General features: G+C 38.4%; 1 protein-coding gene across 1 annotated transcript in view; it reads right to left on the bottom strand.

Moving 5' to 3' along the window:
* The window catches only part of dome (cytokine receptor domeless), a 153,973-nt gene that overhangs the window by 100,518 nt on the left and 35,138 nt on the right, over positions 1-18,317 (bottom strand). Inside the window, exon 2 of the mRNA XM_083117013.1 lies at positions 881-970. The gene's annotated coding sequence lies outside the window, so the exon portion shown is untranslated. The remainder of the gene's footprint in view (positions 1-880; positions 971-18,317) is intronic.

The following is an 18,317-nucleotide window of genomic DNA, read 5'->3' on the forward strand; positions in this document are numbered from 1 at the left end:
AAGACACCACTGAATTCAATCTTGGGTGGGGTTGAGAGCAGGCTACAACAACAAAATAAATTAAAAAGCTGTTCGTGGTAAATAGAAAGGTACCGCTGCTTTGTTCGATTTCGCTCATATGCATTACCGTCCCTGCAAGGCAGCCAGCTGAAAACTATATTCCAAAAATGACTACTTTTCCGGCAGTTATCGTGGTCACAAAATTGATGACTTTCAGGCCTTTCCACTCCTCCACCCACATTATTTCAATGATTTTATTGCCAAGTTGTAGCCAAAGTTACATCGTAACACTCCTGTAAGCTCAAAAATGTAGCTGAGAGAGAGATTTGAAAATGTCAGAATAGGCCAAAGTGTGGATCGGGGTTCACACTCCACCATGTGCATATACTTTCTTGCGACTGGCTTCCTTCGGAAATTGCACAAAAAGAAGAGAAATACACACATCCATGGTATAATATTTGCCATATACTTAGTTCCGTGTCAACGAATGATCCCCTCAAAAAAATTGCATTTCAAGGTGAAGGGAAAAATGTCACCTTAAGTTACAGAGATAAAATGAATGTATGTATAGTCTAACAGGGAATTGCCCGTTACTAATGGTTAACTAATTCATAGTTTTGCAGTTCTCTGAATGCTCCGATACGATGATCGGGACTGGACTTATGAGGTCAGAAAAGAATGAAGCCTCGCAGAAAAAAAATGCAGAAATCGAAGATGATACGGCACAAACCCTCTGTCAATTTAAAATGTCTTGAAAAGCAGACTAAAAAGTGTAATTCCGGCTTCGTGTGCATTCACATAAGCGGGTTCGCGACAGGAAAGAATTCATCGTGGATATTATCCTTCGTGCCCACAGAGAACATATGAACACTGTACTTACCTTCGTACATTCTGAAATCGTGAACTTCACATGCTACGAAACGCTCTCTGTCTGAAACTGCCAGACGGTTTTCATGGTGTCCCTTGATCCCTGCAACGAAGTAAATAATATAATAAATACATGAATTTATTACTCCTTATCAACCATATACATTGGCATTTGTAGGGTTCAGTATAGTTCACATTTTCATTACAAGAAATATAATTTATTACAAACTTTCCATAATTTAAAATCCAATTATTCACTTTAAAAAAAGTAAAGTGCTCCCCTGTGCATAGCACCACGCCATGAAGGCGTATAGGGGGTGTGGGGGTAACGCCCCACACTTTCTTGACCCAGTCGCGAGTGGGGGTGATGATGTGATCAGCACCACGCCCCTGACTGCCTTTCTCCCCCAGGCACCCATGTCAGTCGACGCTGGGTGGGCGGCGGGGCCGCTTCCAACGTTAGAAAAGTTCCCGGATTTGAACCGGCCGGGGATCGAACCCGGGACTTTTAGCATGGTAGTCAGACGCGTTACCGACTGAGCCACCGCGGCCACTTACGCTATAATATTCCAAAAAATATTTTTCTTTCAATTTGTTTATTCTGCTGTATACGTATATATTTACTGTATGATAAGTTTGTACACTCCTGTTCACATAAACTGGGCCATTTTATAAGGTTGGACAGTTGAAGTATATGCCACTTTATCTGAACAGGAGTGTACCAAAACATATCGATCATAAAAATCAAATGCTAGCTGAATCATATATAGCAAAATCTTCGACAAGAATTCAAATAATGCGAATTTGCAAACCATAAACTCCGTGGCCCAACAGACTCCCAGATCCTGCACACTGGCTTTTCATTGGGTAACACGTTGTAAGCTCATCGAGTCCCATTGTCGTTATTGATTGACTGTTTTACTTCGCTTTCCTGCCACCTTTGGCTAATCGCGAAGAGGAGGATGGGTGATGATAAGACGAAATTGATGAAAGGACAACCACAAACACACTGAGTAGGTCTCACAGAGAACTCCAGACGCCAAAGCCTCCTTAGTTTGCAAAATGCCTATGGTAGCTATTGGCTTTCTAGATTATTCAAATATTTCCCGAATTGTCCTCACGATGATGGATCAAATTTCGAGCTCCCATCGGAAGTTGAACCCTAATCCAAGATTTGACTAATAGCTCGCTTGCTTGCTTGATTGATTGATTTGGTTTGTTTCATTTCGCTTTTCTGCCACTTTTGGCTAATCGCAAAGATGAGGATGAGTGATACGATGAAATTTATGAAGACACACTCACAAACACGCATGCTGGGATTCGAACCCGGGGCCCCTGGCGCCGTAGCGCGCTGTGCTAACCACCCCGCCACGGAGGTAGGCTTGACTAATAACTATTCCTACAACTGCCTCCAAAGACATATGTATTTAAAGACAGAGAGGGCATCAGCTCATGTCGAATGTAACCGTACCTAGTTCAATGACTTGATTATGTCTCCTTCGTTGCAACTTTCACGAACATTTCTTTTCATGCATGATTAACCACTCTACCATTTATTCTCCTGATTCATGTTCAGGAGATAAATATCTTCATGAAATATATTAAACGTTGGAAATTCATTAAAAAAAAACATTTTTACAAGTACAAGTCTTTAGTTTTCTTAGTTGCATCAATGCTTATATACCAGCACAGAGAAACACCGGGTAGGAGCAGACCTGTAGCACCTAGCGTTCCCGTTCAATTGATATTCCAATCTTCTTTCTGATCGTGACCACTACTCTGCACGCGAAGGTGTTATATTTACTAGGTTTCTTGCTGGTTTTCATACCTGTGTCTTCTCATGTGACTTGGTCAAAGGGAATTTGATTTTATTACTTTTATGATATAATATAAAATTATGGTAACCATAAGCAATACCACGAACAGGAATAGTGCTATTGCAGATATGAAACTTATACCTGAAGGGAACTGTTTGATTTCTGTCTGCTGGATGATTTTCACAAGATGTAGATGAAGAAAGCATTTGCGAAATGAATTTAGTGTTAAATCGTCTTTTGAGAACGTAATTCCAGCTCTTGTGATCCACGAAAATTGTTAATTTTTAAAAAAATATATTCGTTCCCGTAAAGTAGGTTGCGGAAGTTACCACGATCGAAAACTGCAGGTGTCTGAAGCATTTTCCCACATTACAAAACGTTCCATACAGGTACAGAAAAGGAAGGAATTAGCGTAACCTACTCTAAACGCAAATATGCTGAGAACACTAATTCTAACTGGCCTAAAGTAATACCGAAAGCATTTAGATACCAAGTTGAGCCAAGAGAACTGTTATGCACAAACACACACACACACATGCAAAGTGTTTCATACACTACAGAAGTAGGCTACAACTGGTTACAAGTAACTCAATGAAATAGTACACAATTGTTGTTCAAAAAAGTAACTTATTGTTACTATTGGCACAATGTTAATCTATGCAAAATAAGTACAGTAAGTAATTGTTGCTGTCACAGGCCACAGTTTATAAAATTACGGGGAAATTTCATTTTTTATCTGTAACTGAAACAGTGGAATGTCTGCAAAATTACGGTTTCATGGTGAACCCACAGTACTTTTTTTAAAAACAGTGTATGGCAATGCACCCCGCACAATAACTCCCACTTCAAACGCTACAGAAAGGACTGCAAGATTAATTCACAACGGGATGCCGCACAACTTCGCAAATAAATCTAACAAAATGAAACTAACCGGACACTACTTAAATATTGTCAATTCGTCGTGTGAGAACAAGATGGACGTAACTCCAATTTATGAAATTTACAGGAGAGAAAATAATGCATTCTTAGAAATATGCTTGACTCTTAAAGAGAGTCAGTAAATTGGAGATACGCGACTCCACTTGAGTGCTAACAATTAGAAGTGGAGATATGTCGATCTGACTCTAAATAGAGCTTTACAGAGGAGCAGATTTAAACAAAACTGAAAACCGCATTTTTGAAGTTATGTTCCTCTGGTTCTCATACGACGAAATACTTCTACACTGGAAACCATTTTACGAGAAATGAAACAAAGTTTACTATTGTTAAATTTCCTCCTTAAAGGAAATACCTGAAATATGCAGCATCGGCCAATTTCAGCCTCAATTTCAGGAATGTCATACAGCTTGCCTCTGCGATGGAGTGGTAGTGTAGCATGCTTCAAAGTCATGGGTCCTGAGTTTGACTGATCTAACCAATATGGAATAAGAATGGGAACATGATATAATCATAATCCGGGATCCGATACGTATCTCGAGTATCCGAATAGATTAGGATACAATGGTAGAATCGGATACAGCTATCCTTTGGTATAAAGGATACTCCAATGCTTGTTAGATGGAGCAAGCCGGAGGAACCCGGAACTTTCGGTGGTGAAACCGCGAGCCAACCCCTCAACGCCCTCAGCCACCGAGGCGTTCTGGCATCGGATGAAATGCACATTTTCCAATGTGTCTCCAGCAGTTATACATGGTTGGGTACGAAAATGGCAAGTTTAACAAAAGAAAGGGAAAAAACGTTGTGCAACTGTTCAACACAAGACAAGAAGGTCAATGACGGAAATTCGCATTCATTTCCTACGGCGTATATGTGTTAAAGCGTTATTGATCACACGGAACGCAACTGCTGCCTTTTTTTCCGTTCTCGTACAGAACCAGCAAGTAAAAAATATTGTGCCCTGCAGCGAACAGTACACGCTGTTCTCAGGATACTACCTCTGATTGGCAGCGCCCCTTACTAGTGCCCCAGTGTCGTGCACTCGGAGTAAACCGCTCGCGTGCAGAGTGCAGTGGCGCCATAGGTCCTAAGGTAGCCAACCAGGTCACAACATTCCGGCGCCAGAGAAGTGTACATGCGTACAAAAGGTAGCCGCATTCGTACATTGGCTGAGGGAAAGTAGTAAGCATAAATAAGACAAATAAGCATAAACACAGAGCGATCATTCATTATTAGACTATGAAATCTCTCCACTCTTTTACACGCGGTTTTTTATTCCGAAAAGTGTGTTAATTCGGAAGGAGGCATCAGCCAGTATTGATCAACGGTAACCCGAGAGGTCTGCATTTTTCAAAAGTTTCCAGCTATTACTAGGTTCACTATTCTTGCCAAGATAAATACGATCTGCTCGTAGAAAAGGCTGCATGCTCCAGTCCTACGAGGTCTCCGTTGAGAGGAAAAGTGACGTTTGCACCATGAAATTATTATAATGAATGCTCTTAAATTGTGCTATGAGTTCTGATTATAATTTCAACGCGAAGACTTATTATTATTGCTAAAGAATTTTATTAATATTTGAAAAATTGTAAGATAACGGTGAAATTATGCGATTTATTATTTTTAGAATTCTTAGGATTAATTTCCAGCTGGATACACACACACACATTTAATATATGGCATCATTCCATTGTCACGGGTGGCACACGCGGACTACATTTTTTACATGAAAATAACTATTCTACTGATAGTTAAGCAACATTTTCTTGCAGTTTCTGTGCAACGTGAATATGAAATTTAACACTGTTGATTAAACATAACCACCATTAAAATACTTCTCCAGATTTATAGCTATATGTGAACAATTTTGTGTCACGGGTAGGACAGACAAAACACTGCGTCTCTACTTAATAAGAAATTTATTTTAAATACTGTCAATGTCCAATGATGAAAAATAAAATATTAAAGACCAATATAGTAGGTAATTGACCTTTGACTATTCTAGAGGAGTTGAGGGGGAAATGTAACAGTTAAAGAAGAAATTAATTGTTTTCTGTTGTCACGGGTGGGACACAATAGAAAACAAAAGTAAATGAAAAAGTTCATATAAACTAACAATATGTAAAAAAAACTTCTAACTTAATTATGTATAATACTTGAATTTTTATGCAAATGACAATTTTAGATTGTTCACTCACAAGATAGGATAAAGTTACAGCATTCCATTTTATTTTAAAAATTGAGATTCACCGGTACTTTGACATGGAATGCCCCATATATATATACATACATACACACACACACACATACATATATATTCATTCTATTCATGAACCTAGCTTGCAAGCATTCATTGGTACAACTGTAGAATGAACAATTACTACTTTGACGTACACTAGGACTACACTATTTTCTAAATAAATATTTTTCCCAGTAGGTTATGACGAAGGGGAAGGTGAAACAATGATGACGAGTAACTGAGTGAACAACGAAGGAAACGCTTGCGGTCTTCATGTAATGTATACTCAATCTGCTCTCTTGTAATGGTCAAACAATATCACAATAGACAATGAATGGGCAAGGCTTCGAACTCGTTATGGAGGTTAGCGTGGCGGCTTTTATCAATCACTTCTGGACAACAACTAACTATCCTATGGTCTCTGTTATTCTAGATGCTCAATATAAATAAGAAAGCTTTCTCCACAATAGTAATATGTCTGGATAGCATGCCGCCTAGTATACATTACGATTAGTATTTCCTCTCATTCGCTTAGAAAAGTTATAACTGAAAATTTTGGACCAAGTATGGTAATGAATTTTCATGTTCTCTACTGAAAAATTTAAAAATCAAAACTAATCTTATATCTTGCTATTACGAAATATATTTACCGATTTGAACTCTTGATTCCCCCAAATACTCCAGGAGTGTATATTTGCTTCTTTTTTAAAGACATTTTCGAAATTATTACAAATAGATTTGCAGGAACACAAATATAAAAGGAAGGGAGAATCAATAGCATGGAAGATGGATATCTAATTTCAAACTAAACAAGTAATGGTTAGATTTTTTATCAATGGTTGTAGGTCGCGTTACTATGTTAGTCTTGGTGGTGACGAATGTAATTCAAATATGTTCTCCAGTAATGTTTGGACCAAAACACCTACTAATACGAGTACTTTTGTCCATCTAGTGAACTTCACTAAGCGCAGAATTAAGTTATTCATGCTAATTAACGCTCTCGCTAATTACATAGCTTGAATAACGCACTTCTGTTTATGCCTAGTGAACGAAAATTCATATCCCGGACAAAGGCCCTGCATTTTATTACGCCCATTTCGCTCATCCTTCTCTCATAATGCCTCACCATGAGACGTGATCAATTCGAACCTTGCGACACACTGGTTGCTATGGTTTCCAACCAGCCTATCCATGGAAAAAAAAACTCCCCTCTCTCATTTTCAGAAACTACAGAGCGGCCCATAAGAGAGCGAATTAAATCTGCAAATTGAAACGTTCGGAATTTGCTACACTTGCGCAATTAGTTACCTTGGTTATCCATTAACAGCTACTCACCGTGGTACTTGGCGAAAAGTGGCTCTGGTTTTAAGCCATGTATTTACCGCTACTTAAAGACGTGACTTAATGATATCGTTGTTTTTAATCCTTAGTATTATTACATTTCTACAAGCGCATCTATAAATTTTGAAATGCCAATACAAACATTTCTTTGGAAATCCAACTTCATTACACGCACTAAATAAGGGAGAACTTTTGTCTTTATCCTACATTTTCCTATTTATTTTTCATACTGTTCCGTACATGATTATCCCTTGTGAAAAACCTTTATTACAATAATAACAAAATGCGAACTGCTTCATTTTGAATTTATTACTAGCCAACCTCCGCGGTTCAGGGTCCAAATCCCGGTATGGCTGTTTCCTTGTAAGTATCCCTTCATCAATTTTATAATGCATCACTTATCCTCATCATCGTCGTGGCAGAAAAGCGACGCTAAATAAAATAAAATAAAATAAAAATCATTACTGTAGATAAAGTATACAATTTCTGGATTATACTAGGTCATTCAAATATGACCGGGACTGATATTTTTTTCAAACAACCTGCCATGCGCAGCAGTTGTGCGTCCTTGGGAGAATATAGCCACAACCCCCACCCTCCCTTCCGCCTAGGTTAGAACCTGCTCAGTCGTGTCTGAGTGTTGCTCGAGTGATGAGCAAACAGAAGGTGCCGCGGAGCGTGGAACAATGAAAATGCACTGTGATCAAATTTCTCGTTGGAGAACACGTCCAGCCATCTGAAATTTTACAGAGACTCAATCAACAGTATGGGGAAGAGTGTCTTTCACGAACCCGTGTTTTGGAGTGGTGTAAGTACTTCAGAGAGGGAAGAAAGCGCGTGGAGAATGAGTCCCAGCAGTCATCACGTGAGTGGTGGCCATAACGGTTCTTCCAGACCCAAGAAAGCGCGGAGGACCCGTTCGGTAGGAAAAGCGATGGCAACTTTTTTTTGGGACTGGCAGGGGGTTATCCATGTAGACTTTCTTACACATGCCAGAACAGTCACTGCAGCTTATTACTCAGAACGCCTGACAACAGAAGTGAAGGAAACGATCAGATCCAAGCGGATGAGAGGTGGAAAGCGGGTAGCCTCTCTTCAAGACAATGCACGGCCTCATAAAGCCAAAAAAAACTATGGCAATCCTCAGCAAATTGAAATGGGACCTTCTGCCACACCCGCCATACAGTCCCGATTTGGCCCCAAGTGATTTCTACCTGTTTGGAAGGCTTAAATCAGACTTGGAAGGCATGCGGTTTGCGGATAACGACGCCGTCATCGGCAGTGTTCGGGAGTGGATACGCAGACAATCGAAAACTTTTATGAAAAGGGCATTAAGATGCTTCCAGAACGTTGGAAAAAATGTATGGACTCTGGAGGGGAGTACTTGGTGACATGTGCAAATAAGTATTTGACAATAAAGGATTTGGAAAAAAAATCAGTACCGGTTATTTTTGAATGACCTAGTACATTGGTTCTGGTTCAAAAATTTCACAAATCAAATGTTAACCATGTGTATGCGTGTGCCAATAATCAAAGTTTGCCGTTGAATCGTCAGATCACGATCTCGCCACCAAAAGCTCCGGGTTTGAATCCCGGCTTGGGCATGTGTGTTTCTTTGCAAGAGCCCTTTCATTCATTTCATCGATTCTTTATTCATCCGCATCGTTACGACCGGTTTAGAGAGACACAAAAGTTGCGTAAAATAAGAAAATAGAAATATATCAAAATCAACCATAGGATTATATGTATTATCGATATGGCCATACATGATTGTATGTTGGTGCATAGTAGTCTATGTCAGGAGAAATAATAGCTATTCAACGATGTGCAGTCTTTTTTTAAATGCAAGAATAGTAGAACACCAGCACGGGTTTCCGCCTGCCCACAGGAAATATAAGCCCATAGAAAGGTACAATAAACCAATACACAGATTACGTAATGTCTCCTACCTAATTGCTTGTTTTAACAGCGTATTACTAAAATTAATCTGCTGGTTGTTCAAGGCGTATATTTAACAGTAACTTCATTTTAATGCGGCTAACACAGCACCTACACTGGAATGCAGTCTAACCAGTCAATAATTTCCATCGGAGCATTCGTTTTACACACTGAGGGCAAACTCGCATGTACAAACTGGATATTCCACTGTCTATTCCACAACATTCGTTGTTACCGCCACCACCAAGTAAGTTATAGCTTGGATGTTATACAAGGAAATGAGACTCAATTCCATCTATTGCTGAACCTTCTGAGGGCCACTCATTCCTTCGCAGTCAAGGTCACATATTAGTTATGTTCATGATCTCATTTCAGTCAATGAGATTATGAACTGAGACCACAAAGAGACTCGAATGACCCGAGACCTAATCTCAAACAGTACAAATTTCGTTATTCAATTCCCTTTTCCTACCTCAGCTTAATGGCGAAGATGAGAATGAATGTAATTAGACGTAGGCACAAACAATGTGGAAACCGCGTATCCTCATCCGAATCCAAAATATGGAACTTGGCTGTCACCGTGTAATCGAGGGGTTCTGGATTCAACTACAGCAAACAATGGTTCTGGACTCGCTTTTAAACTGTTGATCTAATCGCGATTAAAACAGATGCGCATAAAGTGGAAATAAAACTTAGGAGAGATGCCGTGAATCGAACACTCAACGGCAAATAACTTTCATTAAAATTTGAAAGAAAATTAAATTTTAATGTCAATCAAAATCTATTTTCTAATTTTGATTCTCTCTCTCATTGCATATTCAAACATCCATAATACAATGCACTTGTTCCACATATAATTATTTTTTTGAGTCACGAACAGGATACAAAAACTGACAAGAGAACAACACATTTCAGCTGGTTTCATCGAATACAGAGCCCTGAAGAAATACCTAATTTGTCATCATTCTGGACAAAAAAATATATATATATATTTTCTAACGACAATGGGAAGACTGTTTATAGTTACAGCACTCAGTTACGGAGCAGGTATAGTTTCCTGAGCAGTTGATAAAAGTGTTTCGAATCAAGTTGACGTGTATGGTTTGTATATGATGATCAATGTGTCGTTATTACCCTTTCTTCCATGTTTCTCTGTTCGTTACATTCTGACTTATACAAATAAAGAGCATATTTTCAAATTCAAATTAAACCTCTAGATAGAAGAGTCTTACCTTGTAATATTTAGATCAGCACTGTAACGAACATCTTCGTTTACTCACAAGAATAGCCTCTAGCAAACTTATGATTTCAAGTCACTTCACCAGACATACCTCACAAACACTATACTCACGGATTGCATGAAAACTAAGAGAGATATGGGCACTTGCCATTGCATGGCTTTATTTCCCCGGGGAAACATTCCAAAATGGCTGATTTCTCTAAGAGCAATGCTCACTCCAGAGCAGTAAAAACAAGCTTCTATTTTCTCCATCCATATCTACCTTCACCCGTTATGTCTGACTTAACTTTGCACTTTGATAACAACAAGCTGATAACAAGAAATGCACGATTTAGAAGATACTTTTACAGTACTTATGGATTACGATAAAGTTGGGAGAGAGAAACGGTAAATGGTAAAACAACACAGCAGCATCTACTGAAAACATTTAAATTTTATGATACTCTAAAAATACAGAATGTCCTCCTCCGTAGCCGAGCGGGTTAAGGCGTTCACTCGTCTTGAGATCGTTCGCTGCGGGACGGCGAAGGTTCGAATCCGGCTCTGGTCGGAATTTATTCGGCCTACGTATAGGGCCGGTGGCAACCCACAATCGTGAGGAAATTGGGGAGCTCCGAATGAGTGAGCGGTAACCCGATCGAGAAGACCTACAACGGCTGGGGGTTCGTCGGGCTGACCACCCGACACCCCAATACTGGTCTAAGATCTCCACGCTATAACAGGTGACGGAGGAACAGTGTGGGAGGGAGACCAGCAGTCGGTAGGTAAGCCAAGGCTCTCAAGGGCTGTCGCGCTGTGGGTTATTATTAAAAATACAGCAAATACTGTAGTTGAGTCATGGAAGTCTTGGTAAAGCAATTAACTCAGCTATCATGTTTGGAGGAAACACCATTATTGGCATGAAGAAAAGGTCCTGTCAACAAATGTAGTGCACACTATCTTAACTTCAAATAATATTTTTTAACTTGTAACAAACATTGGAATTAACTTTTCCAAGTAATTTTCTTTATTGAACTTCAATTCATATACTGTCCGAAACCAAAAAAGATCATTCGCGCTTCATAAAAGTCAAAACAAACAAGATGACTTTGTTATCTTATAAAGTAGGGCTACTTCTGTTTATCTTTTATAAACACAATTATATCTAGTCTCATGAAAATAAAAAAAAGATATGCTCCCAAGCCTGTAAATGTCAAATCCATCTGAATGTTTGTGCGAAAATTGAGAACACAAAGCACAGAATTTTCAACCAAGGTGGAAGTTAATCAAAGCGTGTAATTATTAGAGACAGGTTTTGTAACATTTGACTGGACAATTGAAATTTCCAGCACGCAACCACAATCTGGTGTAACTTTAATGTAAACACTTTAAAAATCGTAACTGCTGTGGGTAAAATACTATTATCATCTAAGCAATTTCTTACATCTTCGCAGTTTCGGTGGCATAGTACATCGAGTCTTCGACTCATGATCTCGATTAAATCGCGAAGAGTCGGTGTTCGAGCTCCTTTGCGAGTCCCTTCATCAATTTCGTCTACTCACCATTCATCCTCGTCATCGCAATTAGCCAAAACTGGCAGAGAAGCGATGCAAAATAGGAAAATTAAAAAATCTTACATTTTCATGGAGTAATGATTCTTTGGTTTCTCACTTGGAGACTTTTTGCTATTGAAGATATTGCGACAATCTTAGTGTTTGAAGTTTGGCTATTCTTCCAAGGTCATGGTAATACGTTCATATAAATATTCACTCAGTTACGTGCTAGTGTATAAAACACTCGTGTGTTTGTGTGTGAAGTGAGAATTGTTCGATTAAAGTGCTTTACTTAAAGCTATATTAGATGAGAGTTGGGTATCGAACTTGAAGTATTACTTAGTTTTTACTTTTTAGTTGATATTAGTTTTCGCTGTTTAACAGTATAGTTTGAGTCAACAAGAGTTAAAAATCAATTGTTTGCCAATATTGGCTCCCAGTATTACGGCCTCCCTTAATTTATTACTGATCTCGTTCTCTTTATGAACAAAAATGAAGTAGTGCAGAACCTAAGTTTGAACTGATCTGAATGTTAAGGGTTCAGGTTGCAAGCTATCCGATCAATTTTAAGCCTTAAAGGACAATGAACGATCCCAAGCTTTCCATTCTGTGAAGCATATTCACGATGTACGTCAGTGAACGATCGATGACGTCAGGCCCTTGTCTCACACGCACAACTTACACCTTAAGCTACGATCAATAACTACACACTGCAGATCACAATATAATAAAAGGATACGAATATACATAAACTACAGGGAACATTTTAATTTATTTTTGTTTGTCATGAAAAGTCAGTCGTGTTTCAGATAACGACTATGCATAAAAACATGATCTAGGTGCCTGGAAAGAACTCTTGAGCCATCTAGCTACTTGGTAACAATGTGGATGTCTTTGCCAGTCGGTTCACGATATTATATCCGTAACTATGGCATCGAATCCCGGCCTGGGCATGGGTGTTCTTTGTTGAGTGTTCCTTCTTCAATTCCATCATATCATCACTCATCCTCATCTTGGCGATTAGCCGAAAGTGGCAGAAAAGCGAAGTAAAATCAATCAAACAACACGCATCGCACTTGGTCACCGAAGAAGCAACAGAACAGACTTCTGCCGCAAGTCTAATCTCGTACATTGTATACAAAGCAGGAAAGGTCGCCGTCTGAAGCTTACAATGAGAATAAACGAATGCTAACACGCTCTGCATGTCAATGAATGTTCATTAGCATACAAGAATTCCCCATTAACCTCGATCAGGGGGGAGAAACAATCTTCTATTATTTGTCAATATAGTCCATAATGAGATTGAAGACCTCACCAATAAATATATTTTCATATAGACAGATTAAGATTCATGGCACAGTACTTTACTCGTCTGAACCTCGGATGCTATCTTCAACTGGGCTCTTAGAAAATGTTATTTAACTTCTTGCTCACAAAGCATGTCGCGATTTCATATCAACACCCCATTACTCCCGAAAACGGTGAAACAATCAAATAAAATCGTCTTCACGACTACGACAAAAGGGGGTTACAATAAATCCAGTAAGGTGTGCAATGTTCTATAGTAGACACATGTACGCATTACAATATGATTAAGCAACTTAAGACAATAACTATGTAATATCAATGTGTGAATTTGTGAGGTAGCACACTGCGTAAACCATCAGTACTGTAATAGGGCATTTGCCTGTTGCGTTCAATAAATAAATAAACATTGGTGATTTACAGTGGAGCACCTTGCTCGGATTTCAGTTCAAATTGTAGGCCCCCGTCACGATTAGCCTGTCTGCACATTGAAATATCGGTGAAACGTTTATATCAGTAGGTTACTGAAAGTTATCGGTCCTCTAAGTTAAAATAACAGTAGGAATGGATGAGAAAAAAATTAAATATAGACTCATATATGCAGAGCTTTAATGGGGGAGAAGTCAGTTTACTATAGTTACATCAATATTAATACAAGATTTATCGTGAGAGCTACGAAAAAATATTAATGCATAATCATACGTGATCGTTCTTACATATTTATTCACACCTACGGAGATTGATTGATTGAGTTTGCGTTTTAAGTCCACTTTATGCACAGTAAGGCTAATCGGGACTGGACCTACAGTTTAAAGTGGGATCCGAACCACTATGTGCCTCCACACCTACGGAGAGAAAAGGTGGGATACAACACCAGAAACATTGACATCGTAGTTTATTATGCTACCCGGTAGCATATTCTATTCTATTATGTTATTACGCCACTTTTCTACCTATGCAATTGAATGCGACGATGATGAGGAATAATGAAATGCATGGGGTGACAAACACAATGAAACATGCATGCCTTGTCTACGATTCGAACCTAGGACCATTGGCTTAACACCCCCTTACGAAAAACTCTCAGCCACATAAAACTTTTAAACCTTTTTCGAGCAGGCCTCATCTCCAGGAAGGTACCTACCGACCTGTTGGATGAGAATGAGTCAAGGCACGGACTTAATAAACCTTTTCCTACCCCCCCCCAAAAAAATAGGAAATAGTTAGACTGGGGAGTTCCATAAACTAACCTATCTCTAACTACGCACTGTAAATGGTTAGGCTGGAGAGTTCATATGAACTAATCGTTCTCTAACTCAATTATATGGAAATCTGCCACATAGGCTGATGGTATTCACTTATCGACAAGAAGTCTCATGTTGTGCGTACGACTTTCAAATTCCACAGTTCTGTGAAATTGAATGGGGGATGGGGGTGCGGGTATTAACTTCCGTTCCACCCATTCTCTATATTCCATTCTATCAATCTAGTCGAGAAAAGAGCGTAAATAGCCACGTGCAGTAAACATCAACGGGACAAACTGACTGGACAATTCCTGGTCAGGCAGGAAGCAATTTACCTGGCGATTTCTCCGTTAAAAACTAAATTCCAACACTATACGAAGTAAATATCTTACCATGAACAGGAATGTTACAGAAGATTAGCCGTAATGAGATAGCATCCACAATATCAAGACGGGATCAAGGGACATCCCGGAGTTGATCTCATTTGAAGTTGAAATAACTTTTAGAAGGCAGTGCTTTTAAACTTTCAATCAAAACTCCACACATCGCAGTGCTTTTCAACTTTCAATCAAAACACCACACACCGCAGTGCTTTTCAACTGCCAATCAAAACTCCACACATATACTATTTGCTCGTTTTGGTACCATATTCCCAATTGTTTATCTATTCTTCGACTCGATGAACAGGCTTGTCTCTGAACATCTGACAAGTTCAATCAAAAGCGTGGAATTTTGGTAAACTCTGTTTTCTGTATCCTATAAAATCCTTTTACTTCTTTGCCCGATTCACTCGAAAACCTTAAGACTTTCTTCCATTTTTTTTCAAGTAATAATAATCGTGACATGAAACATGATTACTCAAAGGCGATGTAACGGGACATTCTACTGAATATATTCGTGCAGGTAAAGCAGCCGGTCAGGGTCATGCGGCACCAACAGAAGAATTTCGATCCTCGGGCATGTAGAACATCAGTTATGCGAATCGCCGAAGACCACGAACAAATCAGACTGAATCTATTAAAAGAAGTCTACTCTTGGGTAACTCCGCAGAAATATTGGATTTCAAGAACAATAATGAACAACGCCTTTTAATGCACATAGCATGCTTTTACAATTACCCTTTATTATACAATCACAGCAAGATAAATACTGAACTTGGTGAAAATGTATATGGTAATACTCAACAAAACATACGAATAAAGTTCTATCATTTTCTCTTTATACTAAATGAGTACTAGTAAGATGCTAATGTTCACCTTTTCGCCTGTGAGTTATTGGGCTAAAATATTTTTGTGTCTTGTTCAAAAGTGTTAGTTTATACAACTCTGGAGTCATATTCCCCTGTGTACACCAATTAGGCAGGAAACTAATGATCAAACAAGGAATTTTCGTTCTCATGGTAATGCACGTTTGCACGTGATTGGTTCAAAGTTCAATACATTCTCTTCATACTCGCCTAAATAACAAATCTAGGATGTTCGGGAAAAGGCACATAAATCACTAATTGCGATTTTCTGTTGCTTTCATATAAGTCATACTGAATCAATTAAAGAAAATATCGTGAGTCTAATTTTATATTGGGCATGTAAAAATTCTAAACAGTGATGATGAAACATTTACAGTTGAACCTGACTTACACGTATGTCAAGATGAAGAGAAAATAATACGTATAACTGAGAATTATTTACAAATCAGATTTAGATATCATGTCATATCATTGTATCTATTTTGAGAAACAAGATACAGTATAACACTGGTTATTTCTGTCATAAAGTGGTAAATTAACTAATCTAAAAGTTTGATACTTAAATGCATTACATTTGCCGCTTTATTAGTGAACACTTTGACACTGAAATAAGTACTAGTACTACAGTAGACACTATAGTTTTAGTGAACTAGAATTTTTCATACTAATCTTAAACATCTTTTCACTTTAATAGTTAACATGGAATCTCACATAATATTATTGTCACTGTAAGAAAATGCACAAATTGTTCGATGTTCAAATGAAACTCAAAATTTGATTCAGTAGGCCTACGTAGTTAGAATTTAAACATTAAATAGAGATATTAATTTTGAACTTGGCCCTGGTTTAAAGAAATCAAACATTTTGGTTTGTCTTCTAGCAACTTGAGACCGACTGCCGACAAACCCGCCTATCCAGTTTCGTTGAAACTCGCCTTGTGTTTTGGTAACTACAAGAAATTGATACCTCTGTGATATTGTTGTAGCTTGATTACGTACAAATCAACTGTATTCTAGGAAAATTAGTACGTATAACATCGAATTACATATAAATGCATTACGTACAAATAATGTTTAATTAACACGTTTATGAATTATTTATTTATTTATTGCGTCTTGTTTATCATGGCGAAGTTAAGGCTTTGTAGCCTTTTCTACCACTTAACCATGTTTACAGCGAATTTTTAACATATGAAAATTAGAAAACATTAACACACAATACACATAAAAAGTTAAATACTGAAAACAAAGAAAGAAAATATAAAGTTGCAAAGAAAAATTACAACATAAAAAAAAATCATACGGGAATTAAGTCTAACCTATACTCAAGAGCATACAACAAAACACAGACACACACACTCGAATAAGGGTTTTCAGTGTTTCTGTACGTAGCCGTATTCAATTTTTCACTAACATTCCACTAAGGTGCTAACTTTTTGTGACAAATAAAAAAGGTTTTAATTGTGTCTTAAAGACATATGCTGAAGATGAGTTCCGTATTTCGAGGGGCAGTGAGTTCCAAAGACGAGAAGTGGGAACGGTGAAAGATTTATATTTTGCCGGGACCTACAGTAATTTACGTATAAAGCAGAATTACGTAGAACTGAGTTACGTATAAAGCAGTCTCAACTGTATATCATATCTGCAATGTTTGCTATTAAAAGAATAACCATAAAAACCTGTCTGCTACAAACTTCTCCTTTTTTTCTTTTTCTTTTTTCGTAAGTGCTCTTTCCCAAACCACCTCTAAACCCAGGTCGCGCAGAGAATATGTACTACATAGTTATACATAGAATTCCACGTGTATTAGTCAACAAAACCTTGAAATGTTAGAACTTTTTATAGTGTGCGAGAACTAAGAGCTAATGGCGCTACAATAGTAACGTAATACCTACACGGCGAGGATGGGGAGCGAAAATTTCTCCGGGATCGAGGTCATTAGTTTTCTTCCAAGCACCTTTCCTCTTTGAACAAACCATGGCATTGCCAGCCAGGCATGCCATTCGACTCACGCTTCAAATAGCCTTTGTCACGTTCGACACTCAATTCTCGACCGCCCCAGAAGTCCAGAAAATTAACCTCTCATTCAAATACCAGGAACAGGGATTCTCCTTTCGAGTGAGACGAGGTCTTTACCTTCTGAACACATGGACTTCCAATTCCACGGGAAAGAAGCACGGGATTCGTCACAGCCTCACGGTACTCTACGCAACGTGAGAAACAAGCTCTCCGATGTAAACAGTAGCGATCATCTTCAGGCAGAAGGTGAAGCACAATGCCTGGCAACTTGTCTCGTAAGAAACAACCTGATACGAATTGTTGTCGAAGTTTCTCTGAAGATACCTAATAGCCTGTACTTTCACTGTCTGTTCCGAGTTTGTATCTAACCCCCCCCCCCCCCCCAAATGAATTCTTGCTTGAGTGAAACAGGTATACCCGATAATTTACTTGTAGTCGTTTACAGAAATACGGTAGCCGTAAAGATAATGCCGTATTCCCATTAACAATTGACAACAACGTAATTTTACAAAGTAATTGCCAGCATAACTTGGAGTTAACAATACCAGTCAATGTATGTTTCCCTTCCGTTCAGTTAAAAAAAAAATACTGCATAGA

Source organism: Lepisma saccharinum, chromosome 2 (genome assembly GCF_977018435.1).
Source record: "Lepisma saccharinum chromosome 2, izLepSacc3.1, whole genome shotgun sequence".
Classification (NCBI taxonomy): Eukaryota; Metazoa; Arthropoda; class Insecta; order Zygentoma; family Lepismatidae; genus Lepisma; species Lepisma saccharinum.